At 37.2% G+C, this 26,466-nt stretch overlaps 1 long non-coding RNA gene and 1 pseudogene across 1 annotated transcript in view; both read left to right on the top strand.

Annotated features, from left to right (window-relative positions):
- Positions 1–249: 249 nt before the first annotated feature.
- The window catches only part of LOC105479447 (uncharacterized), an 83,589-nt gene continuing 57,372 nt past the window's right edge, over positions 250–26,466 (top strand). Inside the window, exon 1 of the long non-coding RNA XR_011623110.1 lies at positions 250–379. This is a non-coding gene — a long non-coding RNA (uncharacterized lncRNA). The remainder of the gene's footprint in view (positions 380–26,466) is intronic.
- On the top strand, positions 13,912–14,439 carry LOC105479446 (protein FAM136A pseudogene; annotated as a pseudogene).

Below are 26,466 nucleotides of genomic sequence, written 5' to 3'. Positions count from 1 at the left end.
CCTGTGGCTGATTGTATTTTCTAGAAAGCTCTGCACTAATACATAGCCCATCCCCATGCTCTTCTTGCAATGTGACAATGATAAATGACATTGTCTAACCTATGTTGGGAATGATAGTCCCTGTCTTTGAAACTGGGTAGAGTTTTGTAAATGCTTGGACCAATAGAATGTGGCAGAAATGATGCTGTGTGCCTTCGGAGACTATGTCATAAAAGACGATGTGGCTTCTTCCTGGCTCTTTCTTGGGATGTTTATTTTTGGGATCTGGCTACTAATTTGTGGGGAAGGCTAGGCATCATGGGGCAGCCATGAATATGCTGTTCCGGGCTACAGCTGCAGCAAAATTCTCAGCTGACAGCCAACATCATGTGTCAGACATGTGAGTAAATGATCTCATTTTATTCCAGACCTCAGCCTTCAAGTTTTCTAGCCGAGGCTAGGTGATTTCGTGCCACTTGGTCTGGGGGTAGTTTTTTTTTTTTCTTAATATAAGCATAGTAATGGAACAGAGTCCATTCTGTTTCTGAAAGACAAGTGTAAAAATAGTAAAACTAAATTATCTCTTTCTAATAACACTACATCGTATATACCATAGAAAGCCTTTATTCAGATTACAATGAGCTATTCTAAAGGGGAATGTTTAGATATAGCTTTGGCTTGTTATTATAAAAAAAAATCTCAGAGTGATCATTTTCTATGCATTTGGCATATCAGAGTTCAAATAATCTAGGAAAAATACATAGGAGAAACAAGACCTAAGGAGATGTTCCTGTGATGGAACACTGAAATGGGATACTGATCGAGAGAGGGTTCTCTAAAATTATTTGAAAATAAACCAGGTTTAATATTCCATATAGAAAACAGAGCCATACAATATGGCTTCTATCACTGTACTACACTGCGTTTCTTACTTTTTAAAAGAGTTATTTAAATTGCTAATTTAAGACTTTTTAAAATTAATGAAATTTTAAATTTTATTTGTAAGGTGTTTAGTTTGCTTTCTGACGAATTTCTGAATTAGCATGTCATGCTACATAGAACACTTTAGTATCCCTGAGACTGAAGCAGATTTTCACATTTGGATTCTTATCTGGCCATAATTTTTTTGGATTGTTTTCATATTAAGCTTTACATCTTCGAATACTTGTTGCTGCATATGTCACATAATTAGAGTCTTTTAGTACCTTTGAGGCTCTAACACAAATGCAGAATCTAAACAAGCAATTAAACAATAGCAGGATATTCAGCTGGAAACTATAAGTACTGCCAGTTAGAAGCTCAACCCTCTAGAATAAACTCTTACACTAAGAGCAAAGTTTATAGCCACTCCACAATTTATTTAACGCTTCCCAGCTCCTTCATTTATAAACCACATATGTATATTTTCTTTCTTTTTTTCTTTATTGAGACTGTCTCACTCTGTAGCTCAAGCTGGAGGGCAGTGGCATGATCACAGCTCACTGCAGGCTCAACCTCCCAGGCTCCTGATTTTCCTGCTTCAGCCTCTTGAGTACAGGTGTGCACCACCATGCCTGGCTAATTTTTTATTTTTATTTTTGTAGAGACAGGGTCTTGCTATGTTGCCCAGGTTGATCTCGAACTCCTGGGCTCAAGCATTCCTCCTGCCTCAGCCTCCCAAAGTGCTGGGATTACATGCATGAGTCACTGTGCCCAGCACCATATATTTTCTTGGTAAGTGTGCAATACTCGGGTTTTCTTTCTATTAGCTTGATTTAGTTATACAGAGAATTGCACTGGCAAGCTGTTCAAAACCTCTTCTTTTTTATGTAAATGACGAGTTAATGGGTGTAGCACACCAACATGGCACATGTATACATATGTAACAAACCACGTTGTGCACATGTACCCTAGAACTTAAAGTATAATAAAAAAGAAAAAAAATAAGGCAAACACAAACAGAAAAAGTAGGTGAGACATGGAAAAAAAGAAAAAAAAATCAAGAAAAATTCTGAAGGTAAAAACCACTCTGGGTCACAGGCTTTGGTTACAATAGCTCAGTTAGGGACTTGTTCTTTCTTTCTATCCCTTCACACACCAGGAGCGACATTCTTCCTGGTACTTACTATGTGCCACAAGAAACTGATTATTAGCCTTCACCAAAATTTAAACTCTTCGCCTTTCTGCATTTCTTGCCTCAATTATAACCCAACCTACTAATCAATTGGCCAAACTAGGGATAATCTTAGGCCCTTCCTCTTTCTCCACTATCAATTGAATTTCTTTCCAAATCCTGCTGTCCTGTTTCTGTAATCATTTATCAGATCTGCTTCTTCCCATCTCTGCTTGCCACTGCCCTAGCCTGATCTAGATACTTGTAGCATTTAATAGGCTATGTTACTGGTCATGCTTTCTTAGATATGTCTTTACTCTGACATCAGAGGAATGCACATAAAATACAAATCAGATGCTGTCAACCCACTGCTTAAAAATCATTCAAAGCTTTCCATTACCTACAAGATAAAGTAAAATCTATTTACATGACATGCTGGAATTTCTGTAGCCCTGTTTGTCTCTCTGTGTCTATCTTTTAGATATCCTTTTGGCTCTTCTTTTTCCTTTTCTTAACTTAGTATCCTACATGGATGCTGAGTTTCCTGTGACTCCCTCAGGCACCTTGAGTTTTCTCTCTTTGTGCATTTCTTTGTTTTCATTCCAGCTCAGGCAACACCTGTTTCAGGAATGCTTCTCTTTTGTCCTCCACCAAGATTTTCAGTGACCATTTCTTTCATAGTGCTTACTTTATTATAATGATATTTTGTATTCTTTATATATTTTTTTGGATGTTGTCTCCCTGATTAGGAATGTCCTTAATTTTTGGAGTCATGACAAATATTTTTAAATGATGCCATGGCTTTGTTTGTATTGTAGTTTACACAAAATTTTTCATTTACATAGTTATATATGTAAGTTTATATATGTAGTTATGTATAGACAACTGTGTAATGAGAAATGTTACTAAATCCATGCTGATATGCTTTATAAACAGTCTGTTGGAATCCATCATGACTGGTGACCCAAAGTTGAGCCCAATTTCATGGAATTTTCTTCAACTTTTTTATAGGAAACTTTTGTCTCCCTTTCTTATTTCTGTGAGAACCATGGCAAATTGTAAATCTTTATACGATCAGTACAAATACTACACAGTGCATAACTATTTGTTGACCTGAAGTAAACCAAATTAATAAAGCATACACTCTGGATTGAATAATCATAAGGTCCTTAACCAAACTCATTTCCCTGAGCCTGGTTATTGGAATCTAAGCATCCAATAAAGACTTGCTTTATCTAAATGAACAGACATAGATTAACTCTTTTTTTCTTAAAAATAAAAATACATTTTATTTTTAACAAGATAGTTTTCACTGATTGGGCTAGGACAATTTTTGAAAGTGAAGATAAGAACTTCAAAGCCCCCACAGCCTCTACCATCTTCATTAGTTTACTATTGCTGTTATAACAACTAAACATTTAGCAGCTTAAAACCCCACATATTTATTATCATATAGTTCTGGAGGTCAGAAGTCTGAAATGGGTCCACAGGGCTACATTTCTTCTGGAGGCTGTGGGGGAGAATTGCTTCTTGACTTTTCTAGCTTCTGGCTGCTGCCTTATTCTTTGGCTGGTGGCCAGGGAGATGCATCCTCACATCTCCTGTTCTGATTCTGACTTTCCTAACTCCCTCTTTTCTCTATTAGGGACCCTTGTGATTATGTTTGGCTCACCTAGATAATGTAGTAATCCTCCTATCTTGTTATCTTTAACTGAATCACATCAGCAAAACGTCTCCTTTGCCATATAAAGTAACATATTCACAGGTTCTGGGGACTGGATTTCTTTGGGAAGCCATTATTCTACCTACCGTACCATCCATTTATATTGCTATGCATGACATCTTTTGTTTTTCAACTGAGAAACAACTGTACATATGGGTTTGGATGGGAAACTGAGGGATTGAGAAAGAGGATAGGAAATGGAGTGGATTATTTTATTCCATTAAACTTAGGGGGTATTTAAGTTCCTAAATTGGACAAAGAATGGTCCTTAACTGGAGGATATTAATTATTGTTGATTAATTGACTGGTTCATTCCCATCTTCTCTAACAGGATTGCCAAAACATGAGCTACTTTGATCTTCCATCCATGATTGCAATCTTCTGTTAAGTATGTTCTCTGTACCCTCTGTCTTCTTATATTAGTTCTTCACACTATAGTCAGAGTGTGTTATAATAATTAGTCTGAGAATTCCTTTGGACTTTCCATGTAGACAAATTGTATCTACACATACACAAACAATCTGTGAATAACTGACAGGTTTTTAATTAGTTAATATTTTAACACAATTAGTTAATATTTTAAATATTTTAAAACTCAAATCTGATCATATTAAGCCTGCCCCTTAAAGCCAGCTGTGACTTCCCATTACTCTGAAATTTGTTTTCTTAGTTAATTTTGTATTGCTTGTAACAGTATTTGAAACTGGGTAATTTATAAAAAATGAAATTTATTTCTTACAGTTCTGGAATCTGGGAAGTCCAGGGTTGAGAAGGTTTATTTGGCAAGAGCTTTCTTGTTGATGGGGATCCTCTGCAGAACACTGTGAGGTGGAGCTGGATGTGCTAGCCAGGATCCTTCTTTCTCTTCTCATAAAGCCACCAATCCTATTTCCATGATACATTTTAAATGAGTTTAGAGGGGACAAATATTCAAATCATAGCATTCTGTCCCTGCCCCACCCCCAAACCCATGCCCTGCTCACATGCCACTCAGAATTATTGCAGTGAGGGCTCTCTGCAGTGGCTTTTCCCTGAAACAAGTCTCTGCCTGGGTCCACTAGGAATTCAACAACATCCTTTGAAATCTGGGTGGAGGCTGCCAAACCTTCACAGCTCCTTCTTTCTGCAAGCTTGCTGAATTAGCACCACATTGATGTTACCAGGTTTACAACCTATGCCTTCTAAAGCTGGGGCATAAGGCATACATGGGACTTATTCAGCCACAGCTGGGGTAGCTGTGAAGCACTGCACTGTGGTACAGGGATCAGAATCCCAAGGTGGCCATGGGCAGTGATCTCATGGAGAGCATGATGTCCAGTCTCTGGAAATTATTTTGCTCTCCTAGACTTCTTGGCCTGTGATGAAAGGGGCAACTTCAAAGTTTTCTGAAATGTCTTTGAGGTATTTCTCCCACTGTCTTGAGGTATAGCACCTAGCTCCCTTCTATTCATGCTAATCTCTTTGGCAAAAGGTTGCTGGGCTTGGTTTCTTCTCCTGAACGCACTTCTCAATACTTTAAGTGCCAGGCTGAGAGTTTTCCAAAGAATTCACTCTTTTTCCTTTTTGATTATAAATTCTGTCCTTAAGTTATTCTTTTGCTCCCAAATCTCAGCATAAGTGGTGAAAAGTAACCAGGAAGCTTCTTCTATATTTTCCTTAGAAATTTCTTCTGCCAGATACCCTAGTTTATCATTCTCAAGTTTGGCTTTCTACAAAACCCTCAGGCATGGAAACAATTCAGGCAAGTTCTTTGACAGTTTATAACAAGGATGACTTTTACCCCAGGTTCCAATATGTTGTTCCTCAGTTCCATCAAAGACCTAATCAGAATGTCCTCTACTGTCCATATTTCTATCAGAATTCTGGTCATGATCACTTAACCAAGCTTAAGGTATTCTGGACTTTCACTAATCTTCTTGTCTTCTATGTTCTCACTAGAATCTGTTTTTTTTCTAGCCTGATCCTTTAAATACTTCTAGCCTCTGTCCATTGCCCCATTTCCAAAGCTGCTTCCACATTTTCAGATATTCATTCTTGGGAACATCACACTTCTGATACTAACCTTCTGTCTTAGTTTTTTTTTAAATTGTTTCTTATAACAGAATACTTGCAACTGAATAGTTTCTAAGAAGTGAAATTTATTTCTTGCAGTTCTGAAGGCTGGGAAGTCCAAGGTTGAGGGGGTGCATCTAATAAGAGCCTTCTTGCTGTTGGAGACCTGCTGTAGAGTCCCAAAGTAGCATAGGGCATCACATGGTGAGGAGGTGAGTGTGCTATCTCGGGTCTCTCTTACACTTTTTATAAAGCTACCAGTCCCACTCCTATGATAAATTTCAACATGAGTTTTGGAGGACACATATTAAAATCATAGCGCTTTCCTATGAGATCATGAAAGGTCTGAAATCAGCCTGCCTCTCCAGCCTCATCTTGTATCCCTTCCCTCTTGATTTTCAAGCTCTATTAACTACACTGTCTCTGTTCATAGAGATGTATATTCAAGTATCCTTTGTCTGGAATGCTTTCATTTTATAATTCAGCTAATTAGCTCCTTCTGATATATCATATGGTTAATTGATACTTTGTTTTGACAGATTTCAATTTGAGATGTGCTCACTTGATGTAACTATTTTTTAACATATGTTCCTTTAAATAAAGAATAACACAAGAGTCCCACTATTGAAACTTATATTTAGTATTGTACTGGAGATTCTAGGGAAAATTTTTCTATAAGGATTAAAAACTCCAAACTCATGTTGAAATTTATCATAGGAGTGGGACTGATAGCTTTATAAAAAGAGGAATAGAGACCTGAGCTAGCACACTCAGCCCCCTCACCAATGTGATGCCCTAGGGCTACCATGGGAATCTGTAGAGAGTTCTTACCAGAAAGAAGGCTCTTACCAGATTCAGCCTCTTCACCTTGGCCTTTCCAGCTTCCAGAACTAAAAAATACAACAACAACAACAACAACAACAGAAACCTAAATTATTTACAGTTGATATGTGTGTTTGTCTATATGGAAAACCCAAGAGAATTATCAGACTAATTATTGCAATTAATTAGAAAGTTTAGCAAGGTTCAGAGAAATAAAATCAACACATAAGAGCTAATTGCATTTTATATGCAGTTAGATGATTCAATTTTTAAAAGACCATTTTTATGATAACCAAAAAACTACTTATTAGTAAGAATACTTAAGAATTTTGTTCATCAAAAGATATCAATAACACAGATAAGTAAAGCAAATTTTTAAAGAAAGAACATTGGAGAAAAGCCTTAGAAACCTCAAGGCTCAAGTCTCAAGTACACATCTAACAAACAGGCTGTTTACTTACAAAAATGTCTGAGTCTGTATTTCCTTCTCTGAAAAATAGGATTTTAAATAGACAATCTTGCAGTCTTCCAGCTGAAGTTCTTGGTTGTTGTGAGATAGTCACTCTTTGCAAACTTGTCTGTATTGATTTTTGAAAGGCAGACTAAGGTTCATCTTTAGAAGGATACATTGTATTCTGATTATTCTCTATGAATATAATGAATTTGAAGACTTCCAAGTAGTTTATCATATTAGCATATATGGACCTGTCTTATTTACTTATATTTTACTCAATATTTTTCACACTGGACCATAAGTCATTCACTATAACTTGCTATTTTCTGATTCTGATTTTTCCTGCAGCTTAAGAGGAAATTTAAATACATGCATTTATTCTTACCTTGGATTTATAGTGATGCTAAATAGACGTAGTTTGAGAAGGATGAATTTAAGAATGTGGCTAAGGAGTGTAGTGGGAGGTTTATTTCTGATGCTAGAGGTGTTGTGGGAGGGGTTACCTATGATTATAAAAGAAATAAAATATACAAAGCCCAAAGAGATAATTATCACATTGAAGGATTTCTGTTTTACCAGCAAATTACTTTCTATAACTGTCTCCATGTCATAAAGCTTTGTTTATGTGTCACATCTGAAGACAAAGTCTGTATCATGAAGTGGTTTAACATGCTGTTTGGTCTTTGTGAAGCAAATTTGGAGTTTAGCTACAAAATTATTGGAGGACACTGTAATTTAGAGTAACAAAAGCATTTTATCCAGTGATTTCAGGAAACCAAGAAATTATTTTGCATACCACACTGCCACACTGAATACAAAATTTAAGTTAGCTGTATGTTTATGAAATATAATACATATGATAAAGCATATCCTCCCTTATTCATCTTTAAAATCTGTTAAAGTATATAGAATAAACATTGACAAGTAATGGTAAGTTGGAAATATAATTTCGGTTTGCAGACAGTAAGTAAATATTTGAATAATTTTGATAAAACGGACCACCATTTTATAGGTGCTTCTGTCAAATTACTAAGTCAAAATATTATGGAATTCTTTCAGTTATTAAAACTGCATTTGAATTTCTTTAGATAAAAAAAGCAAGGTTGCAGACAGGCTACATATCAGTTAAATTGTGAGCATTCTGTTCTAATTTTCCCCATAAATCAGAAATATTAAGTGTCATGCTAACATCTGTGGCCTGAATATAAAGTTGGCAAAAATCAACCCTAATGGCTTTTCTCGCTGTAAAATAATGTCTAGTTTTAATCTGCAGTTTTTTCAAGCCTGAAGTGTCAAAGTAATATGTCTCATGTTTCTAACCAATTTGTGTTTTCACAATGAATATAGTTTCACTAGAATCTAAGTTCTTTTTTTAAAAGTTGGTTTATGATGACATTTTGTTCTCACGTGGTCTCAAATATTCTTTTTGTTAAATAATCAGAACCATGAGGGTACTAGTAATCATCTAATACAACATTTAATTTTTTGACATGTAGAGAGAGAGCCCTTTTTATCCCATAGGATTTAACTCAGTAGAAAATGAAAACAAATTCTCCACAAATGGGTTCAAAGATGTAGGTGGCTGTTGTATATATTCAGGGATGTTTTCTGATAGTAGTGGGATACAATGTGTGTGGTTTATCACATACTTGTGTATGTATATAACAAGATTCTCACTAGACTTTGGTTAGACTTCTCTACATTGAAGGAGATTGTATTCACAAGGTCATAGTTTCTCTTCTCTGTGTATAGCCAAAGCTACATTCTGAGACATCTCTGATTTCTGATCCCCAGAATAGCTTATCCTTTGCTTTTTACTTTCCCATAGGGAGTGGATGTCCTTTGACTCAGCTAATCACAGTGGTCCTATTTCTTCCAACTGTCCTGTTTGTGGTTACATCCCTTTGGTTTTTCATCTCAAATTGCTGTGAGATTTAACTGTCAAGTCTCTGTCACATATATAGAATGCAGCTCAGCTGAGTGGCAGCAGGCTTTGTTTTGGAACTGGCAACACTTTAGGAGTCTGGTTGTGTTCCTTGAGTAAATTTTTGTCTTGCTATTTGTTATTGGTGTGGTTTCTAGGTGACTCTAATGAAAACATCCAGGAAATTGCATGCGATATTCCTGACAGTTCCAAGTGTAACAGCTGCTTATTAGGATAGACATCTGACTTTATCTGGTGCTAATGATTTTGTTGTGGTTTAGTATTCCACCGACTGGATTGTGTTAGGTGGTATTCATAACAGATACACAACTTAGTCTCTGCCTTCTGGGAGCTGATGATCTCTAATTCACAGAGCTTAAGAGGGCGCAAAGCCATCCACAGTGTGTCTGGAAAGCCAGTGAACTTTTCCTTAGCACTCTCAGCTTTTGAATTAATTTCCCTTTTTTCTTCTTGGTGGCCTACATCCTAATCTCACTCTTTTTATTCATATTCAAAAGAATAATTTACCTCAAGCAACATAAAGAACTATCTCTACTGAAGTTACATGAATTTTAACACTGAATTAATCTAAAAAATAGACATGTTATAATATTTGAGTTTAAAATGTTAGTGACAGAGGAATAATTTTGCACAATAGAGTCTTCTCTTCATTACTTACTATTGGCCCATGTGACCATGAATCTAAGTATGATCCTTAATAAGCAGATTCACATTATGTTAATGTGTGTATGTCCTTCTCAATAACTCCTGACAGAACAAGTCATTTCATCAAGAGTTGGGGAGGTTATCAGCTGATCCATCTGTGGATTAGTAATCATGCTCAGCTGAATGATTAGACTGTTATAAAGAGAAGTTATCACAGCACCTGACTTTGAATCAAGGCATGCATTTGGTTATTGGTATATTTTGGGTGTACATGGCATATAGAATTCAGGAAAGAATATATGGGATTTTAAATTTATTTCAGTATGTAAAATGCCATATTGTATTAGTTGTCTGCTGCTATATAAAAAGTTACCCTTAAACTTAGTGACTTAAAATAACAAGCATTTATTAAATCACAATTTCTGTGAGTCAGGGATTGGAGAGAGGTTAGCTGAGGTTCTGGTGTAGTTTCTCAGGAGTCTGCAGTCAAGTTATTAGCTGAGGTTCTGTTGTAGTTTCTCAGGAGTCTGCAGTCAAGTTATTGGCTGAGGCTATAGTTATCTGAAAGTTTGACAGGGGCTATAAGACTCACTTCTAAGATGTTTCACTCACATGGTTCTTTACAAGAGTCCTCAGTTCATTGTCACATGGGCCTCTTTATAGGGTGGTTGAGTGTCCTGAAAGCATGGCAACTGACTTTTTTCAAAGCAAGGGGTCTAAGAGAAAGAGCAAGAACCCTCAATGACTTTTATGCCTCATCATATTCCATCAGTTCTGCCACAATCTATTGGTTTGAAGTTTATTGTTATAAATCCAGCCCACATTTCAGAAGAGGGGAATTAAACTCCACTTCTTGAAGTGAGGAGTATAATATAAAGGAGTTTGCAGATATATTTTAAAACTACCATATGCATTGAAAGGACAGAGAAATAATGCTCAGGAAACTATCCAACATAATTGAGCCACTAAGGATCCAGGTTTGTTTTGAAAGTTTTCTTTTCTGTTTCTCCTATTAGCAGGAAAATATCTTACCTTGACTTCTGAAGCTATTGATATATATCTAATTGCTATAGGTATATTCCTAATAAAGTCTAAACTAATTACTAGGGAAAGTGAACCCACAAAATTATGCTTATTTTTCCTTAATTCTAGAGTATTAATGTTAAATATGACCCTCCTGTCCCAGAATGTCAGCAGAGGCTTCGAAGCTGGGAACATTATATTTTAAGTGCTCTCTTGTTCTGAAGACCAGAGACATTTCCAAAGGACTTGCTAAAGAGTGGACATAAAAATGATCTTATGATCTTTAGCCAATGTGACATGAGATAATAAATTTGGAGAAGTAGGAGGAAGATGCTTTGAAAAGGATTGTTGGCTTACTCAAGAGGAAGCTGTTTTCTCCTAACTCAGCTAAGTGGTGGAGGATGTCTTCTTATAATGAAGGGAGACTGCCGTATTGTCCCTGGTGGTTGTTGGCTGAGCTGTGGAAGTGAGCTTGGGTGATGCTGATCTGTTTACCCTGGCTTCAATGTGCACAAGGAATGTGTTTACGTTTTACCTAGAAGAGGCTCAATTATGAAAAGCTACCTGGAGTAACTGCTAAAGAACAAGTAAGGAGAGAAAGCTGCAGTGGTAGCAAATAAATCCATTAGTAGGAGGGACAGGTACAGTTACTGGAGCAAGAGAAGGCACTGTGGAAGGAAGCAAAATAGAGCCCTTTAGAGAGGATGTCCAGTGAGGCAAGTTGACCCAGCAAAGGAAGGTTCTGTGGGGTGCCATTAGAAATGGGGATTGTGGATAAGCCACTTGAAGGCATCCAGAAAAAATGTTGCTCACTGTTAAATGATGTAATGTTGAACACTCCTACGGGAAAGCGTCTCCAGAGAACCCACCAAAACATCCCTTGTGTGAGAGAGCCCATGTTTGGACATCTTCCGTGACAGAGGATTTCCAACAACCAGGAGAAAATACAAATGCTGCCACTAATTTTAAACAGATGTTTCCAATTTAACATGCATCCCTCTTCCCAACCCACATCTAGGGGGAGCTAGAGGCAGTGTAGTGAGTCAGGAATGAAGTTGGAAGAGAAAGGTGGAAACATAGTAAAATATCATGATATGCTCTTGCTTCCAATTACTATGAAACTGAGAGTCAGTTCTGAGTGAGACTGGGAAGTGGAAGCTTAAAATTGAGTGAGAACTGAATGCTTTGATGTGTATTAAACTGGAAAGAAGATGGAAAAGGAGACTGTTCCAATGCCTGAAAGTAATCAGAAAGCTATGGAATCTAAGATATGGCCAAGGGGTAGGGGAAGGAAAATACAACAAAAGAGGTTTGAGGACAGATATGTATAAAATTTTTAAAATATCCTACTTATATTTTTCGGTTCATTCAATAAATTGGTTGCAAAAGAGCTTGTTGGACACAATGTTTTCGAGTTAATGTCCTGTGGCATATTGGATCTCTTCACAGATGTTCATCAAGTGAGAGAAGTTTATCTCTATTCTCACCTGTCCTGTAAATGCTGTGGAGTGAAGTGATGAACTGAGAGACTCATGTAAAAGAGTACTGAGGATAAGCTGGCACTGAGCAAGAGGGGAGAGGACTAATAACTATATTGTCAAGTACTGGCAATGAGAGACTGCATGTACACTGGAGTGTACAAAATATTGCCTTCCTGGTCAGAGAAATGAGCAGATCTGAGTAGACAATTTTTTTTTTTTTTTTTGAGATGGAGTCTCTCTCTGTCACCCAGGCTTGAATCCAGTGGCATGATCTTGGCTTACTGCAACCTCCACCTCCCGGGTTCAAGTAATCTCCTGCCTCAGCCTCCCTAGTAGCTGGGATTACAGGCGCCTGCCACCACACCTGGCTAATTTTTGTATTTTTAGTAGAGACAGGGTTTCACTATGTTGGCCAGGCTGGTCTCGATCTCCTGACCTCATGAATCGCCCGCCTCGGCCTCCCAAAGTGCTGGGATTACAGGCATGAGCCACCTTGCCTGGCCTGAGTAGATACTTTTGCTTTTGTTTTTGTTTTTGTTTTTGTTTTTGTTTTTGTTTTTGAGATGCTGTCTGGCTCTGTCGCCCAGGCTGGAGTAGTGCAGTGGCCTGATTTCAGCTCACTGCAAGCTCTGCTACCCCGGTTCATGCCATTCTCCTGCCTCAGCCTCCTGAGTAACTGGGACTACAGGTGCCTGCCACCACGCCCAGCTAATTTTTTGTATTTTTAGTAGAGACAGGGTTTCACTGTGTTAGCCAGGATGGTCTCAATCTCCTGACCTCACGATCCGCCTACCTCAGCCTCCCAAATTGCTGGGATTACAGGCATGAGCCACCACTCCTGGCCCTGAGTAGATATTTTAACAGGCAGTGACAAGTGAACAGGTAACACTGAATGCTTTTCTAGACACCATAAGAAATAATTGCACTGTGGCTATTTGTTATTTATTTGGGAATTATGTGGAATATTTTAATCTCTTCACTTGAACTACTGCAAATTTATGATATTTGGAAGTGCACCTGGAACTACTTTTTTTTTCTTTTTCTTTTTCTTTTCTTTTCTTTTTTTTCTTTTTCTTTCTTTCTTTTTTTTTTTTTTTTTTTGAGATGGAGTCTTCCTTTGTTGCCCAGGCTGGAGTACAGTGGCATGATCTTGGCTCACTGTAACCTCCACCTCCTGGGTTCAAGGAATTCTATCTTAGTCTCCCAAGTAGGTGGGATTATAGGCATGTGCCACCATGTCCAGCTAATTTTTGTATTTTTAGTAGAGACAGGGTTTCCCCATGTTGGCCAGGCTGGTCTCAAACTCCTGATCTCAGGTGATCTATCTGTCTCAGCCTCCCAAAGTGCTGGGATTGCAGGCATGAGCCACCGTGCCTGGTGCGAACCACTTTTGTACATAACAAAAGGGCTGAAGTTGAAGGATGTCCACAGGGAAAATATAGTGTAAAAATAATAATGATAATGATATATACAATAGTTCAGGATTGTTCTAAATGTTTTACATACATTAACTCATTTGTTTGGATACATTTGCCTTGCCCTATCATTGGGCAATGATTTTCACAAATTTTTAATATATCTGACTTTAAACATTTTTATATTTGTAATCTGCCATAGACATCCTATTTAAATTTAGCTAGTTAAGATTGCCTTATTGGTGGGCACGGGCGCGGCCTGGGGCAGCACAGGATCATCATGGCGGAGTTGCAGCAGCTGCGGGTGCAGGAGACGGTGGACTCCATGGTAAAGAGCCTAGAGAGAGAAAACATCCAGAAGATGCAGAGTCTCATGTTCCCATGCAGCACCAGCTGTTGTGAGGACAGCCAGGCATCCATGCAGCAGGTGCACCAGTGCATCCAGCGCAGTCATGTGCCTCTGGCTCAAGTCTAGGCCTTGGTCACCAGTAAGTTTGAGAAGTTCCAGGACTGCCAGGCCTGGTGCACCATACATTGCAACGACAAAACCAAAGATTAAATAGATGCCGGGAGTAAGGAGCTTCAGGTGAAACGGCAGCTGGACTGTCGTGTGACTGAGTGTATAGATGACCACGTGCACCTCATCCCAACCGTGACCAAGAAGAAGGAGGCTCTCTTATCCATTGGGTAATAAAAGTCCTTGCCAGTGACTATCAGGAATGAGGGCAAAAATATATTTTTTAATAAGGAATTGGGAATTTTAGTCTTTTAAGCAAAGTTTATGAAGAAATTAAGGATGGCAACAAGTGTAAGGCATATGTCGCTTGCCTCTGGACACTGGTTCTTTCATGTTTCAGCCCTAAAAAGTGAAATGGGAAAAAGTGATGCTAAATTGCATCAGAGACATTACAGAAAGTTTTAGAGCTTATGTTCCTGTGGCTAGTGCTTGTCCTGGCAGTAAGGATCTCACCTGTAACAAGCCAGAGCCCTCCAAGCTACCAGACTCTTCTTAATACCAACAGGCTGGCAGGTTAGACTTGCTGGAGTTTGAGGAGAGATGTTTTCTCTTTGTTGCCAAATATCCTGTTTACCAGAAGTGTCATCACACCATTTTCTATAGGCTGTGAAACAAAATCCATGAGGTCAATAACTTAGAAGGGAGAAAAAAATTTCTGGGTCTTTGTTTTCTTGATTTTGTGTAATTGATACAAGGGTATACAAGTTGATACAAGTTGATTTTAAAATGTGGAATTGGGAGGGAGAGTAGTTTGGATAAGAACTTTGAAGATCCTTGTGGATCCCCATTTCTGGTCAAGACGTAGATGTACATTTCTCAAAATTATTACATGCTGCATCTTTCAACCTGGATACCATGCAAAAACATGAGAGGCGATGACACACTAATTATGAGAAGCAGAGCTTCCCTCTTACTGGCTGATGGGCCTTGAGGATGTGTGTAGCAAAATGACAGGACAATGTTGCAGTAACACTTTCCCCTTGAAGAAGAAAGGGGTTTTGATTGTGATATATATTAGTATCTAGTAATGAATAGTAAAAGAGGAGCAATTGGCTACTTGCTTATAAGAGAGTTATGAAGTACTGGATTTGGAAAAACCTGGTTTTTATAAAACAGAGTGAAATGGAAGCCTAAACCTAGCATTATTTCCTTAGCTCCCTGAATTAACAGAGCCCAATTGAGACCCCTGGCAACAGGAAGTTCAAGGGAGAAAAAGTGAACAATTTGGGCTAGGATGAGCTGACTCCCTTAGAGCAAAGGAGAGGCAGCCCCCATTATCAAATACCATTTTTGCCCGGGGCTTTCGCAGCTTGCATTGTTCCTGCCCTGGCATGGCTCCTTATTATTTTGATACCAACCTCATTGTATTTTCACCAGCTTATTACTTGAAATGATAATACAGCCTGTCCATTTGCTGTTTTCAGGCTGTGATATATTTTCTTAGTGGTTTGGTTTTAAAAATAAATAAGGTTTAATTCCCCCCTCCTTGCCACAAAAAAGATAGCCTTATTCATTACTAAATAATTATATATCACTTTTTAGAAGTGTGTGATGTTTTCTAGCTATATTTTTGACAAACCAGGCTTTTAGAATTGCCATTTATGATCATTCTTGCAGTACAAACTAAAACTAAAATCCGTTACTGTTCAGGTTTATAAAACAAGTGCTGTTCATCAGGGAAAAGATAGAATACTTATTTTCTTTTTCTTTCTTCTAAGAAGAGTTTTGTATAAATAATTTCTTTTAAACATTTGTGATACTTTTCACCCAGAAGAGGTGTTGCTTAAATTGGGAGTTGTGACTAATTTGTTTCAATTAAAAATACTTTAATATCAATATCAAATGCCTCTTAGATGATATGATCTTGTTACCATATGTGGTAGTTTGCTCTACATACTAGCTATTTAAAACAGATGTAAGTAAAACAAGATTTGTTTGAGAGGACTAGGGTTTCTCCAGAGTAAAGAATACAGAGACCAAATGGAAACATACTTGCTTCACTGCACATGGTTTCTATACTTGGCTGTGCTGGCTTACCATTTTATGGTTACCAGATTTACATCCTTTGAAATTATGGACATTGGATCAAATCCTCATGTTGGAAAACACTCTAAGGTAACATTAAATGAGCATGTGATTTGAATAACCTACAATTTTCACACAGGTTTTGATGACCAAAGTCAAAATATTTCCCATAAAATATTGTAAATTTGCTAAAATATATACAAAGCTCCTACAGTGTAATAACACGAAGAAACTTTGTTTACTGAAAAAATCTGTTTTTTTGGATTTTATTTTAAACATTTTTTTAAAGTGTGTATTTTTATCTTATTTAAGCTTATTTTCTTTCTTTCTTTTCATAATTTCTTCTAAAAAAATGAGATACATATGCAGAGCGTGCAGGCTTGTTACATAGGTTTATGTGTGCCATGGTGGTTTGCTGCACCTACTGGCCCATCCTCTAAGTTCCCTCCTCTCACCTCCCACCCCCCAACAGGCCTTGGTGTGTGTTGTTCCCTTCCCTATGTCCATGTTTTCTCATTGTTCAACTTCCACTTATGAGTGAGAAAATGAGGTATTTGGTTTTCGGTTCCTCTGTTAGTTTGCTAAGGATGATGGCTTCCAGCTTCATCCATGTCCCTGCAAAGGACATAATCTCATTCTTTTTTATGGCTGCATAGTATCCCATGGTGTATATATACCACATTTTCTTTATCCAGTCTATCATTGATGGGCATTTGGGTTGGATCCACGTCTTTGTTATTGTAAATAGTGCTGCAATAAACATACATTTGGATGTGTCTTTATAGTAGAATGATATATATCTTCCTTTGGGTATATACCCAGTAATGGGCTTGCTGGATCAAATGGCATTCTGGTTCTAGACCTCGAGGAATCTCCATACGGTCTTCCACAATGGTTGAACTCATTTACATTCCCACCAACAGTGTAAAAGCATTGCTATTTCTCCACACTCTCACCAGCATCTATTGTTTCTGACTGGCGTGAGATGGTGACTCATTGTGGTTTTGATGTGCATTTCTCTGATCATCAGTGATGTTGAGCTTTTTCTCATATGTTTCTCGGTGACATAAATGTCTTCTTTTGAGAAGTGTCTGTTGATATCTTTACCCACTATTTTGCTGAGGTTGTTTTTTTTCTTGTAAATTTGTTTAAGTTCCTTGTAAATTCTGGATATCAGACCTTTGTCAGATGGGTAGATTACAAAAATTTCTCCTGTTCTGTAGGTTGCCTGTTTGCTCTGATGATAGTTTCTTTTGCTGTGCTGATGCTCTTTAGTTTAATTAGATCCCATTTGTCAATTTTGGCTTCTGTTGCAATTGCTTTTGGTGTTTTTGTCATGAAGTCCTTGCCCATGCCTATGTCCTGAATGGTATTGCCTAGGTTTTCTTCTAGAATTTTTATGGTTTGGGGTTTGACATTTAAGTCTTTAATCCATATTGAGTTGATTTTTGTGTAAGGTGCAAGGAAGGGGTCCAGTTTCAGTTTTCTGCATATGGCTCACCAGTTTTCTCAGCACCATTTACTGAATAGGAAATCCTTTCCCCGTTGCTTGTTTTTGGCAGGTTTGTCTAAGATCAGATGGATGTAGATGTATGGTGGTATTTTTGAGGTATCTGTTCTGCTCCATTGGTCTATACATCTGTTTTGGTACCTGTACCATCCTGTTTTTGTTACTGTAGCCTTGTAGTATAGTTTGAAGTCAGGTAGCATGATGCCTCTAGCTTTATTTATTTTGCTTAGGATTGTCTTGGCTATATGGGGTCTTCTTTGATTCCATGTGAAATTTAAAAATAGTTTTTTTCTAATTCTGTGAAGAATGTCAATGGCAGTTTGATGGGAATGGCATTGAATCTGTAAATTACTTTGTGTAGTATGGACATTTTCATGATATCGATTCTTCCTATCCATGAAGATGGAATGTTTTTCCACTTGTTTGCATCTTTTCTTATTTCCTTGAGAGTTGTTTATAGTTCTCCTTGAAGAGTTCTTTCACATCCCTTGTTAACTGTATTCCTAGGTATTTTATTCTCTTTATAGCAATAGTGAATAGGAATTCATTCTTGATTTGGCTCTCTGCTTGTCTATTGTTGGTGTAAAGAAACATCTCACAGATACTAAAGAAGTATGTCATCAGTTCAGTTCCCTAATGGGGTAATTTTTAAATGAGCTGTAATGACTGACATGATAACACTATCAAAGAAATTTATTAAAATTATAGAATCGTAGAACTAGAAGATTCTTAGGTCTACAGTCACTATGTTAGCAGATTCTTAGATTAGTCATAATTGACTCAGCAAGTACAGTATTGTATTTGTATTAGTTTCTTTTTGTATTAGTTTCTTCTTTGTATTTGTATCCCTGATTTTGTATTAGTTTTCTTTTTCTTTTTCTTTTTTTTTTTTTTTTTTTGAGACAGGGTCTTGCTCAGTTGCTCAGACTGGAGTGCAGTGGCATGATTACAGCTCTCTGTAGCTTTGACCTCCTGGGCTCAAGCAATCCTCCCAGCTCAGTCTCCTAAGTAGCTGGTACTATAGGCGGACACCATCATGCTTGGGTGATTTTTTTTTTTTTTTTGTATTTTTTGTAGAGACAGGGTTTCACATGTTGCCCAGGCTGGTCTCAAACTCTTAGACTCAAGTGATCCACCTTCCTGGGCCTCCTAGAGTGCTGGGATTACAGGTATAAGCCACCACACCCATGATTGTATTAGTTTTCTATTGCTGTGCTACAAATTACGACAGACTGTACAGCTTAGAACAACACATATTTATTATCTTACAGTTGTGTAGGCCAGAAGTCTAGGTACAATGTCATTGTATTCTCTTCTCAGGGTTTCACTAGGCTGAAATCAAGGTGTTGTCCAGGGCTGGGTTTCTTATTTGGAACTTGGGATTCTCTTCCAAGTTAATTTGGTTGTAGGCAGAATTCATTTCCTTGAAAGTTTATGACTGAGTTCCTCATTGTCTGCTAGCTGTCAAATCTCTGACTTCCTCTCCTGCAACCAGCCAGATAAAACTCTTTGTTTTTAAAGGGATCATGTGATCAGGTTAGGCCAGCCTAGATAATATCGTTTTTGCTCTATAATATAGTTTTGGAGTGATATCTCATCATATTTACAAGTTCTGCTGACATTCAAGGAGAGGAGATTTTTACAAGGGCATGGGTCATGGGGAACAAGTTATCTTTTGCCACACACACACACACACACACACACACACACACACACATGGTCCGCAGGATTATTTGTATCTAGGAAATCTGCCTTCTGAACAGTGGTCAGAAACTCTGGCTTGTCTGGTTATTGCCATCTATTCCCACTTCATTTTACACACGTACCCCTGGCCCTAATGTGCTTTTTGGGAAGTAGGCAATACTCTCTCGTGCTTATCTGTGGCTTAGCAGTGCCAATATTCCAGGCTCTCTCCTTTGTTCTCACACTGGAGACTACTTCAATGTTCATGGCAAAAGTACACACTCCAGTTTCATAGTATTTAAAATAAAGTGACTATATTTCCTACAATTTTTGGCTCATAAATTTGTATAGAAATACACTTTTTAAATATTCTCAGGCACAGTTTCAAATACTAAATTGCTCCTTTCCCATTTTTCCTGTAATGCACAATAATGTATGTCCCTTGATCTATTCCCAGAAAAGGTTTCCAGGAAGATTTCTGAGAAAAGCATATATGTGACATTTTCTGAAATGAACTTGCTCAGCAATATGTACTTTTTTCGTTTTTGTTAATGTCACCATATTTGAGCAGAAGGTACAATTTTGTTTACATGTATAACTTTCTTCAGTTTTTCACACACGTTTTTAAGAATATGCATACTGAGGTTGGTGGGTTATAAAAGGGATTAATAACCCTTTTGGCATATATTTATTGGAAAGACCAAGTTGCCAGGGTTCTTTGAAGAATTCAGACAAATACATCTGACTATTTTCCATCAAACGGGAGGTAGAGGATCAAGCATGGATTTGCTCTTTATAGCACTTCTGGCAAGAGGCTTTTGGAATAAAATTTATGTATTCCTTCTCAATTTGGTTAACCGCAACATCTGTTTGTCTCCATTGGCCTTTGGCCATTGACCTACTGTCTCCTGTAGAAGACACCCACCATCCCTCTTACGACCAAATGTTGATGGGAAACAAGCAGTTCTCAAGTGATTTTAGTCATGGAAATAGTCATAAGCCAAAAGCATGGCCTAATTATATCATCTAAATTCATGGAAAAGGCAATTAATTTTATATTTTATCTGATGTTGGGGACTGAATTATTAATAGTACCAACTTATTTGGACAGGAAAAGGTCAAGGAATTTAGACAGGAACACAGTAAATAGACCCTTCTCATTCAAGACAGCATAGGACATGTAGATTTACTTTTTGACTACAGGAACAATTAGAGGAATCTAGGTGATTTTTCCAAACTTATGAAATGAAGGTTTAACTAAAATTAAATATATCTGTATGTTTATACATTTTTGAGATAAAACACTATTTTTCTAGTTTTTTAAAAGTGATTTTTTCCTAATTTCTAACAATAGCTTATGACTTTACTACTCAATTATTGCTGCTTCGAAAACTGATTTGCCACTGTGAGGCAGAACAAGCAAAGGTTCAGGAGAGGCCAACGCCTGTGAGGCTGTGGTACCAGGATCTTCCAACAATAACTTGGAGCCTGACAGGCTATGCTTTGATCAACGGCTCTCTCAGTGTTGGTACCTCTTGCTGCCTCGTCCTTCTTTGTCTTGGCCAGCCATACCCTGTCCAGCTGTGAAAGACCATTCAGTTTCTGCTTTTTTCTTTAATTTTTAGATTTTTTTTTTTGTTTACCTCAAATTATTCCAATTGCATGATAGCAAAAGTAAGCCAGGTTCCTTTAAGAAGCACTGGACTGAAAATCCAGCTTCTGCTGTAAAAACTCATCTCCCCTCTCAAGGCATTTTCCTTCTGATTTCAGAGGTGAGGTGCTCAGATGTGCATTTGCTTTTGCCTCCAATCTCAGCATCTTCTGTTCATTTGTTGCCTATTGTATGCTTTCAGTTTCTGCTATAGCCACTCAGTCTTTCTCTGTTCTGGTCTCAAGGTGAGCATTTTCTGCTACCCTTGTGTCTTGTGACACCTCCCAGTTTCTGGCACATATCTCTTTTCTCTGGTTCTCTCTTAAGACCTTGGTTTGTCTCTGGCCCAATTCGGGCCACGATTTCTACCCACCTTGACCTTTGCCATGGTTGGAGCTGTATCTTATGACACTGTGTTAGCTGTGTCTTATCACACAAACCTGTGGGAACAAGAGATGTAGTATCTACCCACAAGGAATCTACAGACTAGTGGGAATAGCAGACCCTCATTAATTATTAGCATTAATTCTTCATGCTTGTAATCCTAAATTTTTTAAAAATTTGAGAACCATTTTTTTTTTCTGTCTAGTTTGTGTGTTGGCTATTCCTAAATATTTTGGTACTGACTTGTTTACATGAAAGCTGGTTTCTAACCTGGCTGCACCTCTGCTGGTGGGTGCTCACTTTATCCCTAACTTTTGGGTCAATAGGAAGAAGTAAGACACTGAGTGAATAAATTTGACCTTAAGCTGCTCTTTGCCGTGGAGGAGTCCTGGCCCCTAGTGTTTGACTGTCGGTGGTTCTTTACCCCATAAAATTTTCATCCCTAAGAAAATGCTGCCATGTAACTGACCCTACGTGCTGAACCAAGATAAATTAAGAATAAACCTAATTTGCTTCAGAAAAGAATGTTTCAATATAGAGGAATTCTTTCTTATTTTAACCTTAATAATTTTGCCTGTAACATTTTCTGGAAAATATCTTAGATAAGTATGCAGAGTCTTACTTATATTTATAGTAAAATAAAATACAGTAAGGTTAACGGAATTGTCCAGAGACCCACAACAGACAGAGGGCAGATCACAGAACTCCACACTCATACTCATGTTCTAGCCATTAGGTCTCTCGGCCTCTCTTTGTTCTGTTTGCCAAGGTATGACCAGAGCAGAAAACATCTTCAGCCAATTAGTCAAACTCCCCATCTGGTGATTAGCCTTGCTATGAAGACATCTTGTGTATTGCCACATTTGTGACTGCAACTGGAACTTTATTCACCATTGGTGATATAGCTCTTTCCAAGGAAATGACCTTCTAACTGAGCCAGGAGGGGCTGGGTTAAGTTTTTTTCAGCTGGAAATTACACATTACATATTTAGTATGTTTGGTCACTTTAGATCTGTGTGAGGCAGGGAAGGAGAAGTTTATGCATTACAAAGTTCCTAAAAATATTTACAATTTTGTAAATCAAAGTGGGTTTCTACTAGATTTAGCTTTATGTAAATCTTTATGTCTGTGCTTTCAGTCTGATTTTAGAGGAGTACTATTACAGTATTTTAACTTTTATTGCAAATCCAGGCTTTTAAAATTTTTTAATTTTTAATTTTTGTGGGTACAAAATAGATGTATACATTTATGGGGTACATGAAATATTTTGCTATAGGCATGCAAAGCATAATAGTCGCAACATGTAGATTGGGTATCCATCCCCTGAAGCACTTCTCCTTTTTGTTACAATTAAATTATAGTCTTTCAGTTATTTTAAAATGTACAATTAAATTATTTTGATGACAATCACCCTGTTGTACTATGAAACACTAGGTCTTATTTATTATTTCTATCTTTTTTGTACCTATTAACCATCTCAATCTCCTTCCCACTACCTTTCCCAGCTTCTGGTAACCATTCTTCTATTCTCTCTCTCCATGCATTTAATTGATTTGATTTTTAGATGCTTACCAATAAGTGAGAATATCAGACGTTTGTTTTTCTCTGCCTGCCTTATTTGACTTAATGTAACGAATTCCAGTCCATTCATATTATTGCAAATGACAAGATTGGATCTAATTTTCTTTTATGGCTGAATAAGATACTTCATTGTATATAAGTGTCACATTTTCTTCATTCGTCTGTTGATGGACACTTAGGTTGCTTCCAAATCTTGGCAATTGTGAACAGTGCTGGCACAAACATGGGAGTACAGCTATATCTCTTCAATATACTTGTTTCCTTTCCTTTGGGTAAAAACCCAGCAGAAGGATTCCTAGATCATAAGGTACCTCTATTTTTAATTGTTTTGAGAAAACTCCAAACTGTTCTTCATAATGGCTGTACTAATTTACATTCCCACCAAGAGTGTATGAGGGTTCCCTTTTCTCCATATCCTTGCCAGCGTTAGATATTGCCTGACTTTTCTTTTTTTGAGACAGGGTATCACTCTGTCACCCAGGCTGGAGTGAGGTGTTGTGATCTCAGCTCACTTCAGCCTTGACCCTGTGGGCTGAAGTGACCTCCCATCTCAGCCACCTGAGTAGCTGGGACTACAGGCATGTGCCACCATGCCTGGCTTGCCTTACTTTTATATAAGTCATTTTAACTGGAGTGTAGATGATATTTCATTATAGTTTTGATTTGCATATCTCTGATGATCAGTAATGGTGAGCACTTTTTCTTATGCCTGTTTGCCATTCATATGTCTCCTTTTGAGAAATGTCTATTTAAATCTTTTGACAATTTTAAATCAAGTATTAGATTTTTAAGTTTTTTGAAGTCTAGAAATTTTAGAGTTGTTTGAGTTTCTTATGTATTCTAATTATTAATCTGTTTTCAGATGAGTAGTTAGCAAATGTTTTCTCACAATCTCTGTGTTATCTGTTTACTTTGTTGATTGTTTGCTGTGCAGAAAGTTTTTAATTTGATGTGATCCCATTTTTCCATTTTTGCTTTGTTTGCCTATGCTTGTGGGGTAGTACTCAAGGATTTTTTTTTTTTTTTTTCCCATACCAATATCCTGGAGAGTTTTCTCAATGCTTTCTTGCAGTAGTTTCATAGTAGTTTGAGGTGTTAGACTTAAGTGTTTAATCCATTTTCCTTTGATTTTTGTATATGGTGAGAGTTCATTCTTCTGCAGGTAGATATCGATATGGATATTAAATTTTCCCAGTACCATTTATTGAAGAGACTGTATTTTCTCCAGTGTATATTCTTGGCACCTGTGTCAAAAATGAGTTCACAGTAGGTGCATGGACTTGTTTCTGGATTCTCTATTCTATTCTGTTGGTCTCTGTGTCTGTTTTTATGCCAATACCATGCTGTTTTGGTTACTGTAGCCCTTTAATATAATTTGAAGTCAGGTAGTGTCATTCCTCCAGTTTTGTTCTTTTTGCTTAGGGTAGCTTTGGCTACTTTGGGTCTTTTGTGGTTCCATATAAATTTTAGAATTGCTATTTCCATTTCTGTGAAGAATGTCATTTGTATTTTTATAAAAATTGAATCGAATCTGTGAATTGCTTTGGGTAGTATGGACATTTTAACAATATTGATTCTTCCAGTCCATGAACATAGAATATCTTTCCAATTTTTTGTATCGTGTTCAATTTCTCTCATTATCATTTTATAGTTGTCTTTATAGAGATCTTTCACTTTTACGGTTAATTCCTAGTTATTTCATTTTATTTGTGGCTATTGTAAATGGAGTACTTTCATTCTTTTTCAGATTGTTCATAGTTGGTATATGGAAATGCTACTGATTTTCATATGTTGATTTTGTATCCTGCAACTTGATTGAATTTATCAGTTTGAATAGTTTTTTTGGTGTTGTCTTTAGTTTTCTCCAAATGTAAGATCATATTATCTCAAAGAAATATAATTTGCATTCTTTGTTTCCAATTTGGATGCCCCTTATTTTTTTCTCTTGTCTGATGGCTCTAGCTAAGACATTCTGTACTATGCTGAACAACAGTAGTGAAAATGGGCATTCTTGTAATGTTCCAGATCTAAAAGGAAACACTTTGATTTTTTTCCCTATTCAGTGTAATACTAGCTGTGGGCCTGTCATATATAGCTTTTTAAATGTTGAGTTATAGCTCTTCTAAACCAAGTTTTTTGAGGATTTCTATTATGAAGATATGCTAAAGTTTATCAAATGCTTTTTCAACATCAATCGAAATGATCATATAGTTTTTGTTCTTTATTCTGTTGATATGTAGTATCACCTTGATTCATTTGTATATGTTGAACCATTCTTGCAGCCCCAGGATAAATCCCACCTGGTCATGATGAATGATCTTCTTAATGTATTGTTGAATGTAGTTTGCTAGTATTTTGTTGAGGAGAAAACCTAGACTATTTCACTGTGTTTATGCTTAGCTATCATGCCCAAATCAATTTAGTACATTGTTTAAATATTCTAGATACTCTAAATCTGGCAACCAGGAAAGAAAACTGCCATAAAGCAATATATATTTAGATACTAATATTTCCCTCACACTTTCTTTTCTCTTCCTTATTTCGTTTCTTTACTAATTTGTTGGCTATTGGTTTATGGCATATTGAGGCCTCAGTCTATAATAACCATTTTTATCTGATGTACAGCTCTACACATTTTATTTAACTCTGTGATGGCAAAGTCTGGTATTTTTGTCACTCCCTTGCCTCTTAGGCTCATGGCAGATTCCACTAAACAGTGACAATATTTTTTGCTACTAACCTGTGGGTTTGGCCTCAGGATCCTTCTTAATGCAGTAGTGTATGCATTATAAGCCTATAGAAGTGGCTTATAAGTTTAAGTCTGTTAGCTTTTTCTACTGTTTTAGCATTCTTAAATGCTGTTTAATTAGATGTAAAAGAAGGAGATGAGAAGTTAAATATGGACTAAGTGTGATAAAAGAAAATCTCTGTTAACTTAGGATATCAGTGAGTCTGATAAAAAGGCTTTAAAATGCTCTAGGAAGTATTTCTGCCTGGGATATTTGAATTAGTCTCCAAAAGTAGGTCATTCTCCTTTTGTTTGAATATTTTCAAAAATGATAAATATACTTGTTGTTGTTTTGAGACAGAGTTTCACTCTTGTCACTCAGGGTGGAGTGCAATGGCATGATCTTGACTCACTGCAACCTCCACCTCATGGGTTCAAGTGATTCTCCTGCCTCAGTCTCCCGATTAGCTGGGATTACAGGCACCCACCCCCACACCCGGGTAATTTTTGTATTTTTAGTAGAGATGGGATTTCGCCATGTTGGCAAGGCTGGTCTCAAACTCCCGACCTCAGGTAATCTGCCTGCTTCTGTCTCCAAAAGTGCTGGGTTTACAGGCATGAGCCACCGTGTCTGGCCTAGAAATGATAAATATAGTTTAATGAAATAGCTTATTCTATGTTTGAAGTTTCTTAAGTTTAGAAAATTTTATGTCAAAACAAAATTTCTTTTTCTGTAACTTATACCAGTTTTTCTTG

This window comes from Macaca nemestrina, chromosome 5 (genome assembly GCF_043159975.1).
Source record: "Macaca nemestrina isolate mMacNem1 chromosome 5, mMacNem.hap1, whole genome shotgun sequence".
In the NCBI taxonomy this organism is placed as follows: Eukaryota; Metazoa; Chordata; class Mammalia; order Primates; family Cercopithecidae; genus Macaca; species Macaca nemestrina.
Note: the sequence above shows the minus strand (reverse complement) of the source record. Positions and strands in the feature narration are given on the sequence as shown.